This window comes from Chanos chanos, chromosome 2, assembly GCF_902362185.1.
Source record: "Chanos chanos chromosome 2, fChaCha1.1, whole genome shotgun sequence".
NCBI lineage: Eukaryota > Metazoa > Chordata > Actinopteri > Gonorynchiformes > Chanidae > Chanos > Chanos chanos.
In genome coordinates this window covers 33,962,591-33,972,820 of record NC_044496.1, presented here as the reverse complement: position 1 = coordinate 33,972,820, position 10,230 = coordinate 33,962,591, and positions in this window count along the sequence as shown.

The following is a 10,230-nucleotide window of genomic DNA, read 5'->3' as shown; positions in this document are numbered from 1 at the left end:
TGTGCTGTTTGTCATAAAAGTGTACAAGGGTTATTCTTCAACTATGGTCCATTTTGGTCAGGAAAACTTTAGCATTTAGCATCTAACATTTTTTTTTAATAAAAATGCATTGCTATGCTTTATTTTTCTCCATTCTGTAGAAACAAATCCTGATAGTGGCTGTGATGATTTTGTTAAATAATATATATTTCATGCTAATATTAAGAGGAAATCATCATTTCCTGTTGTGGAAATGACATTTTGTCATATTTCTTCTCAAATCTCATGATATGTTAGCCCGATAGTGTAAGGTTTAGAGTTAGCATTAAATATACACAAAGTACACAATATTAAATGAAATTGGTCCAGTTGTTTTTACATTCATATGAAATATGAGCAGTTTGGAAATGACACCCAATAAGCATACTCTCAATTTGACTCATATTTACCTTGATTTTTCCTCTTTCTATTACCCGCGTTGGAGGTCACTCTTTTCTTCAGCCACGAGTTCCCCTGCTGAGTGGCTGTTGCTATGGTTACTAAATATACAAACCCTAAAATATGATCCCGGAATTCTATTTTGCATAGTGTGGTGGAAATGACCGTGAACCCAAGGGACATGTGTTCTTTTTATGAAAAATGCAAGAAAATGGGAAGAAATACAAAGGGGCATTTTGACCAAACGTGACACGAAATTTCGCTTCACTTTCCTGGCGCTGGTTTTATCGCTTGCTTGACAAAACTGAGCAACTGAATTTCACTCTACGTCACAGCTAGCGTTTTTGATTACACCAATCAGATTACACATGATCGAACACATTTCCGTGGAGGGGGTGTGGCTTTTAGCCCTACTGGAAGGTGACTGACTGTCACCAGGCAAAATTTTCACCCAAGTTGAACATTGTTTAACTCAAGCGAACACTCATTTTGCCCATTTTTTGTCACTCGCTGTTTTGCCGTGATTAACTCCGCCCATTTGCGTCCTGCCATTGACTTTTCGTGTATTCACGTTGCTCGAAAATTTCGCATTGCGTTCAGTTAAAACACAGCTTTACAGTATATAATATATTTAATTAAAATAGGCATCAATGTCTAATTTGTATTTGAATTCAATATTACTTCAATATTAAATTCAAAATAAAACATGGTTGAAGGTCCAAAGTCCGGCTTAGGGATGAAGGCAATATGGTAAAAACCATACATAAAAGTCCTCTAATTGTATAGTAAAATTCATGACTGAGCTATTATTTCTTTTTCATAAGTTCCTCTTGGTGTACAGTAAGTGTGACAAAGATAATTCTTAAAAACAATTATTTTATTTCTTCCAGGGACACAAAAATGACAATAGTTGAAGAATCACCCACAAATTTTTTTTACTTATGATTTAGCTACCTTAATGGTCCTTTTACCATGTATGTAAAATGCCAAATTTACATTTATCAGTGCTTCGAGGATGTTTGTAAATTAGCAAGCTAGCTCCATCAGTTTAGGCTATAATTTCAAATAGTCAACTAGCTAACTGACTTGTTAGCTTACCTAGCTAAAGCTAGGCTCCTATGATCCTTTCGTCAAATATTAATAGCTTAGTAACTGTAGCTACCCATCTTAGCTATGTGGGGTATGTTGACGGCTGAGGTCAGTAAACATGTGTGAAAAAAAGCTATTTATTTCTTCTTTCCTAATGTTCCCTTTATATTTAAATTTCAAAATGGTAAAACAAATGATGTATCGATAAACATGCACAGCATAAACGCATCTGTTTAACATTATACAATTACATGTCTGTCCCTAAAACTCTTTTTATTTATTTCTTTGGAACAAACAGTGCTATCTTTCAACTGTTGGAAAAAAAAAGTTTCTAATATTAAATTTTTAATCAGGTAACATAAACCAATACGTCGCATTTATTAGTAACCCAGAAGTTTCTATTTTATCAAACGAAAGCGAGCCTGCGTGTCTTTCAGCCTCTTACTTGCTTGTTTTCAAAGATCTGCTGGCTAGGTCTTATAGGATACTGGAATAGTATATCCACTGAATCAACAGAACCCAGAGCATGAGTTACGTCTTCAGGCGTCTTCGGCTAGACTCATCTACTGCATGAACCATTGAACCTGAGCTGTCCAAGTTCGAACTCGTGCTTTCAAACTCAAGCTGTCCGAATTCAAGCTTGAGCTTTTGAATTCGGGTTTTCAAACTTGAGCTTTTGAACTCGAGTTTTCAAACTCAAGCTGTCGGAGTTCGAACTTGAGCTTCCTGCCTACGGCGCTGCAGAAGGCTGATGGTCAAGACACTACAGCGGTTTAACTAAATTCAGAGATCTTTTTGTTTGTAATTTTCAATTTAGTAAGACAATTAGTATATTTTCTTAATAAGCAGACGTTACTGCGACCTTTTTTTTTGGCGCATTAGTCTGCGCCTTCTTACTCTTTGTTGATTGTTATTAGTCCACTGCTGTGCGCACTGCTAAGTGATACCACAGGTTTCCAACCAATTGCATGCAGCTGACTGGGAGCAGCTGAATTATATAAAAAAAAGAAAAAAGAATGACTTAGTTATACTGGTGATGCAGTACTAACGACTCACTAAAAAGAACGACTCGTCTGCAAACTGCACACCACCATGCTTCACTTACAATGCTGCCTAGGTACTGAGACATACGCAAAGACTACTGGGTTTACATGCTACATTGTTGTACCAATTCATCAAACTCCAAAAGTTCCATTTAGAGTAGCCATTGCATCAGATTTCCTTGTTTTCACACACTTAATTTCCCTTAACTTATTAATTTGTACTTTGCTTTCCTCCCTGATTACTCAAAGGCACTCCTATAGCCATGCTTATCTGCCTTCTCTTAGTAGGTCTCAGGGAGGCTGCCTTGTTACCCCAGGAAACAAGCTTGTGCTGACCCTGTAGCGACACGCTTAGGGCTAGACTAAAGGGCACATGAACACAACTGTATTCCAAACATACAGTCTTACAGGAGTCCCTGTACACTCGCTTCTGATAGCAGCACACACCACCAAGACACGATTCACAATAGCAAAAATGTACCTGTAAATGTTATCAGCAAAAAACATAAACAAATAAGCACCCAGTTATTAAATAAAACAAACAAGTAAATAAGTACATACATATACAAACAAACAAAGCTCATTCTTCCCCTTCTGTTATTTGTGCTGACCTACTTACCACTTTCATATCTTTCATATCTTAGGGGTTCTTTGACCACACCTTTATTTCCACCTGAATTTCAGTTTCCCCAGAGATATTGGCTGGATTCAGTTTCCTCTAATAGCTTCTGAAACATGAAATCAAATATATATGATTACAATGTGTGTGGTATGCAGTATGGTAATATGCTAGGCTCTCCAATGAGGTTGCATACATAAATCATGAAAGATTCAGGGTACATCTACATCATGTTTCTTTTGGCTTTTGAACAACACAATTAAAATTTAACCAGAAAGCTGCAGAATCAAAAAAGTGTCTTTACAAATCTCATTATAAATCATTCGACTCCTGTTGTCTTCAAAACTGCACGTTTGCGCTACATTTTATCAAAAATCAAAAATTTACACCATTAAAATGTGTAAGATATAGCTTGTATATAAATGTAAGTGATTAAACACAACATTTACGATAAATTTAACATAACTTAATAAATCTCGAGGTGAAAGGAAACTAAGGGTGCTTTCACACGAGAGCTTTTGGTGCGGACCCGGGTCCACTTCAGCCGTTGGTACGGTTCGTTTTGTTGGTGTTAACGCTGTTTTGTTGGTGTTAACCAGCAAAACGGACCAAGTGTGAAAGCAGGCTTAATTACTTGCTCAGTTAGTAAACCTCGGACTCACTGAAACCAGCATTTAACGTTAGAGCATTTAACACATGCTCAGTGGCTGGTGGAAAGCTAGAGACATTCAACCTAAATTAGATATCTTATTTTATAATTAAGTAATAGCAACTTGGTGTGACGCGAGGATAAGAGAGGTGATTAGAGCTGTGCGGATTTTGACCAAAGTTTTGAGTTTCTCCTCAGTTAATCGAATTCATCGAGTAACACGGTATTTCACCTGGTGTTGAGTGAGCCTTAGACAGACGATAGACATAGATAGATCTACTTCACACACACACACATACTTTATTATTGAGAGAAAGAATGAATTAACCGTTAGCTGGCTACCGTAAAATCATGAGCGCTTTCAGTTAAATTGAATCTGCCACTGGATCTCTCATTTGACATGGTTCCTGTGGGTCCTAGAAATCCTTGGAAGTTGCATTTGAGAAAAAAAAATTAAGGCCTTGAATGTTTTTGAAAATAGACATAAATAGACAAGGGTCATTGAAATGCTTGAATTTATATATTTTGTGCAAGAATAGCATTTGAAGTTCTTTTGATTTTTTTTTTTTTTTACTTAACGTTAGTAAATAGGCTAAGTTCTGCTGTCTGTGCGTCCTTGTTTCACACGCCACCTGCCTAAAGAAAGTGTGACGGTCACATGCGTGCATGAGTGATTGAAGTCGAATGATGCAGGTTAAACAGAAGCAAAGAAGCAGGGAATCGAGAGAGCTAACGTAACAGTAATTAACGTTGATCTGTGTCTCAAACTATGTCGTGTTGAGTCCTTGAATTTGAGGAAATTAGGCCTGAAAAGTCCTTGAATTAGATGTTTAAGAAGGTGTGGGAACCCTGATTTTAACACATTAACGGCTGCAAATAATCTGTGTTTAATGCCCTTAAAGCTAATAAAATAAGTACAGTATATGAAACTTTTCAAGCGAAGAACAGAATTTATGGGCGGGAAAAATGAAAGGTTTTGAGATTAAAGTTGGAATGAACTTTTGGCGGAAAAAAGTCAAATGTTTCAAACATAAACGTCGAAATGCAAACAAAATAGGACAACCAGTTAAGGTCGCTAGAAGCCAGTTAACATATTGCCTATTTGTAATGTTAGCTACCGTTATAACATCAACACACGTCTTAAAATTCACTACCTTTAGTCACTTTCAGTAAAATACATTGTTATTTATTTATTTATTTTTAATTCCGGGCCTGTTGGCTATGGAACGCAATGTTAGCTATAATCGAGCCTACATTATCACAGGTTCCAATGCAATTACACAATCTGCTTGCCTTAACGATGCCCTCATCATCCTCACTCAGAATTCCCATTCTGAAATTGAGAATTGAGGAAGATGTCTGTTAGACACAGAACGTCTAAAAATACATTGAATCACAACTAGATGGCCCTAGCAGATTCCTAAACATACTTGGGTATGACCACATCAAGACCACATCAAAAGAAATTGTTTATAGATTGACCAGGGCCATTAATATTGTATAATACTGTCTGGAAAAGAAAAAAAAAAACATTCTCAACTTCTTTCTTATAAGAATGATCACAGGGCTGTATTTCTTTTTTCTTTTTCCTTTTTTTTTTTAAAGCACGTCTCTGGCTTGGATAATTTCAGCACATCCCATTTTATGTACAAAGCAACTTACCACAGTGGGCCAGCAATGAACTCACAGAAGTGTTTGTTTGGTAGAGCCTATAGTGTCTATGGTATTGCTTTTAATCTGTGAATGCCATGTATTGTGTAACAGGCAAAGGAGGAGACACAAGTCACGCTGTCATTTTAACCCCAGGAGGGGCACTTTATCTCAAAGTCAAAGACAAAGAGGTGAAGGGTCAGGCCAAGTGCTGGTGGTATGGTGCTCAGCAGTCTTGTGTGCGGTGCTGGAGCCTTGGCGTTGGTTGTCTGCTCTAGAGTGGGTGGATAATGGCGATGGCAGTGACTGGTCAGAAGGCGGTTCACACTGAGTCCGAGTGGGGAACAGGACAATCGTGCATCAGCTTCCTGACCCCCTGAGGCACAGCAGTCATGGTATTATTAGGTGACCTAAAGAGTTGAGGTCTCACAACCACTCAGATCATCTTTGACCCATTGAGCCATGTTCTCCAAGTCCTTCATGACCTCCGGGAGTCCTGCAGCACACTCTGGAAGTTCTCTGCCGATATGGAATAGACATGGCAGTCAGACAGTGCGCAAACTGTCGCCAAATACTTGCCTCCTATCAGCCAGCTCGTGTCTGCAAAGACAATCCCAACAGACAATTTTTCGCTTCGTTAATACTCAATGCGAGAATACCATCATTTTTCCAGAGCTATGTTTTTAGAATGGTAGCCATCTCTATTATTCACAGCAGTGAACCACTAGTCTAATTATAACTGGCCAACATTTGTCATGGAATTTTATCAATATTTTCATTCAGAAATCACAGGCTACATATCACGGTCATGTTTCTGGTCAGATGCTGTCTTCAAAGTATTTCGAGTGCTGTGTTTCTCAAATGACGATTTAAGAACAGAAAACAAGCTTTGGTTTCATTTCTGGGGGCATGCTGGACTGTTCAGGCTCTGTGGAATCTGACACTTGTGGAATTGTCTACAATTTTATTCTCCAAATAACCAACCTCCAAAGTAATCTCCATCAGAGAGCTCTCTCTTCGCAAAGTCTGTCTCCTGAACGACACAGCCTGGGTCGATGAAAAAGGTTCGGGTGGGAAGGGCATCCTGGTGGATGATGATGTCACCCTTGAGGAAAACCTCATGCTGCAGGTGTGGGAGTATGGTATTGACGGAGCTCGCACTGCAGTTCCGGAAAATGGAAACCTTCTGAAGGAGACCTGCACATCTGGCTGCCTGGATTTCCTGCAAGGAAAGAATGGATACCTTTTGTCACTTCAAAGAAACTTGGAAACAGGTGTTTTAATCAACTGTGAAACAGGACTTATTCTATTCAGACATTTAAAATGGCTTTCCTTAGGAAAACCAAGATCAGTTTCATCAGAAATTTACAAAATGCTTTAGCTGTTTTACATTTCTCAGAACCATACCGAGGATACTCTCCTCGTCAAACCATCTCCCTCCTTATCAAATCTGGTAATAGTCCCGGATGCGAGGGCGCAGATCTTTCAGGAGTTTACTGAAGGCCATGTAGGCTTCCAGACGATTCACCTGGAGCACATTCAGTTGGCATTGGCACACTGTATCCAAACACCTTCAATTCCTTTAGACTACATCTGCAGCCATTTTAAATTTGAACAAACTTAAATATGTGGGCACTTTGTTCTTATACTCCTTTCCAGGTGTACTGTTCTGGCTTGCAGTGTAAACAGCATCCACCACCAGAAGTATAAACCCTAGGGCTCCGCAGATTCGACTGATCATAGCCGTCCACAGCTCCATGCTATCTGTAAGAGAGGAGAGTGACATGTTAAATATAGAGGAGGTTTCAGAGAGGTTGGGGAGGAGTTTCATTTCCTGTGACATTTGATACCTGTTGGCGGGCCACCCATACCGGTGCCCAAACGTTTTGGAGATGGCACAAAGCATGCCGTAGCTGTAGATCTTCCAGACTGGGGCATTCTGCAAAACAGCAGAGCCATAATGCATAGCTATCCTATAATAATCTGACTCAAACAATATGCGCCTTTACCTGTACAAAAATATTGTCAACTCACTTAACTGAAAATGGACCATTAATCTTAAACTTGTAGTTGAACTGTTTACAAATTTGAGACCTATCAAGGAAAGCAAAGGTTTAATGTGAGAAATGACCGACATTGTGAATTAAGTAACACAAAAATGTGTCAGGTTTGGCAAGTCATACCTGGTCAGCAGCAGAAACAGCCCAGGTTGAAATGAATGAAAAAGCTGAAGAGTGGCTTGGGTAGGTGTGTTCACAAACATTTTTAATTACCCCTTCTAGCAACAAATGCTGCCTTTGTGCTAAACAAAGCTTTACTTTTACCCACATGTGCCCCTGACGAGATTCTGCTTTCCCTGACCATTTGTTCTTCAGGCACTTTTTAATCAAGTATTTTACCTTGCTAAATCAGGGCATGTTCTATAAATCCCTTCATCTGCCCTGACCTATAAACTGAGTTTGGGTCCCGCTTGCATGTTTTAAACTTGTCTCTTCGAGTCTTATTTCCTTCAATGTCTGAATAGTCTGTAACTGCCTTACCTGATCGAGTTCAACAAAAAACCTCACTAACAGACGAAGAAGACGGATCATACTAAGTACTAACTCACAAATGTAAAAATGCGTATTATTTTGCCTGCCGCAACAGTGTCACTGTGCAACAGTGTCACTTCTTTATAGAAAGTCAGCAGTTGCAACATTGCAGTTGACTTTAAGGAGAGAATCTTTCAGCTACCAGAAACAGGCCGATTAAATCGATAGGAATTGCACATAGGAAATCTGGTGCAAACCAGGTCTTCAAATATTCCCTCCTTATCTCTTTCGGGCCGAGAATGGCCTCCTGGAAATGAGAGGGGAAACATTATCATTCAGCATGTGAAGACTGAATTAAAAAAATTTTACTATTACACTCAGAAGAAATGCATCCATACCTCTCCATCCTCACTCAAAATTCCCATTAGGAAATTGAGGAAGACATCTGTCATACACAGGACGTCTAAGAACACATTGAATCCCAACCAGGTGCTATAGGCAAATTCCTTTGTGTCCTCTGAGAAGGCCACATCCAGAGGAACTGATGGTAAATTCACAAATGTCAGGAACACCATGAACATTGTGTAATAGTGTTTTGAAACGAAAGAAAACAAATGTTCTCAATTTACTTCTTTTAAGAATAATCACATGGCTTTTTTTGTTTGTTTGTTTTATTTTTTTTAAAGCACGTCTCTGGCTTGGACATTTTCAGCACATCCCATTTTATGTGCAAAGCAAAATTTGCGATTCAGACTTTGGCAATGCCACAGTGCACTCACTGCTCAGTCCTGAACTATACAGGCTTAAACAACAGGTCTCTCTCAGTGCTGTGCTGCTGAATAATTTAGCCAGGCAAATGTGTTGTAAGGCCAACCTAACGTACATTTGCACACTTCCACTCACGCAATTACACACAGGTGTATTTCAAGTCTTGGAAAAGAATGAGAAGTTCGCGACGTTACGTTAATGGTCTTACTTGCTTGAACTGTCACAAGCTAGGTCACATTCACATGACCTTTAGTCTGGTCTGTTGTCCGTTGCTGGGAGTACAATAACACAGACATTACGATTCTCGGGGCTTTGCTATTTAGCCAGTTCGCAAGCTGGTGAAATGCAAAAAAGAGTCAAGATGAATATCGAGAATTTGACAGACGAATGGACAGAGTCGTTTCCATTTATATCAATTCTAGATAGTTTCCGATATGTTGACTCTGCAATGAAAAACTGTCAAACAGCAAGAAGTCGAACATTACGAGACATTTCGCTTGAAAGGATTTGACTATAGCTGAAAAATTTCTCGCCTGAAAAATCATAAGGAGTTGTGAGTTTCGTCGTATTTTTGAATGACAGCAGCAGTAAGAACTGTTTACAAAAATATTCAGACACAAGGTGCCTCCAGGGCCTAGTTACGGTTGCTAATGTAGGATTGGATGGTGGCTGTTCTAGGGAGGGGCTTAGTGAAGGGTCAATTTCTCCCTTTTGCTCTGGTGGTGTGGGCGCGAAAACAGCAAGTAAGTCACCTGGCTCAAATGTTCGAGTGCTCAAATGAAGGTCTACAGTGGTTTATTTGCCCCGACCAAAGACGTTGAGAGAATTTTTTTGACTGCTTTGGCCCAGGCTAAGGTGACTTACTTGCTGGTTTCCCTAGAATGGACACTGTCTAATTCTACGTTAGCAACCTTAACTAGGCGCTGGAGGCATGTCAAGCTTTCAGAACAAGGGAAAATGGTGAAACTGTGTGCATATAGAACCTGCAAGTCCGACAGCAGATATCCTCAAAGTTTAGGGGGGGATGTCGCACTTTCCGCTTTTCCGAAGCCAAAAACGCTAGAGGAGAGATGTCGGATATGGATTAAGTAGTGTCTCTGCTTGTGATCATGTCGGGCCTTCGCGACCACCACCGAGGATATGGACACAGCCTTTATTTTATCACCCCTTGGTTTGTGCCATTGTTGTGGCAAACTTGTGCAGGATTTAGTTGGGCTTTCCTGATGTGCCTTTATGAGATCCAGTGTATGGATCAAACCCACGATGTGGGAGCAATATCCTGGCGCCCTTTAAACAAATGAAAAAGTGGGAGAATTTAGTTGTGCTAGGAATGGGCTAAAACATATATTAGATAATGAAAGCTATAGGAAGTCGTAACTAAACATTAGCTTAAAATAAAACAGTATATTGACACCCTACTGTGCAAGAAAATCGTTGTTCCTGTATAGGTTTGTCCTGCGCATG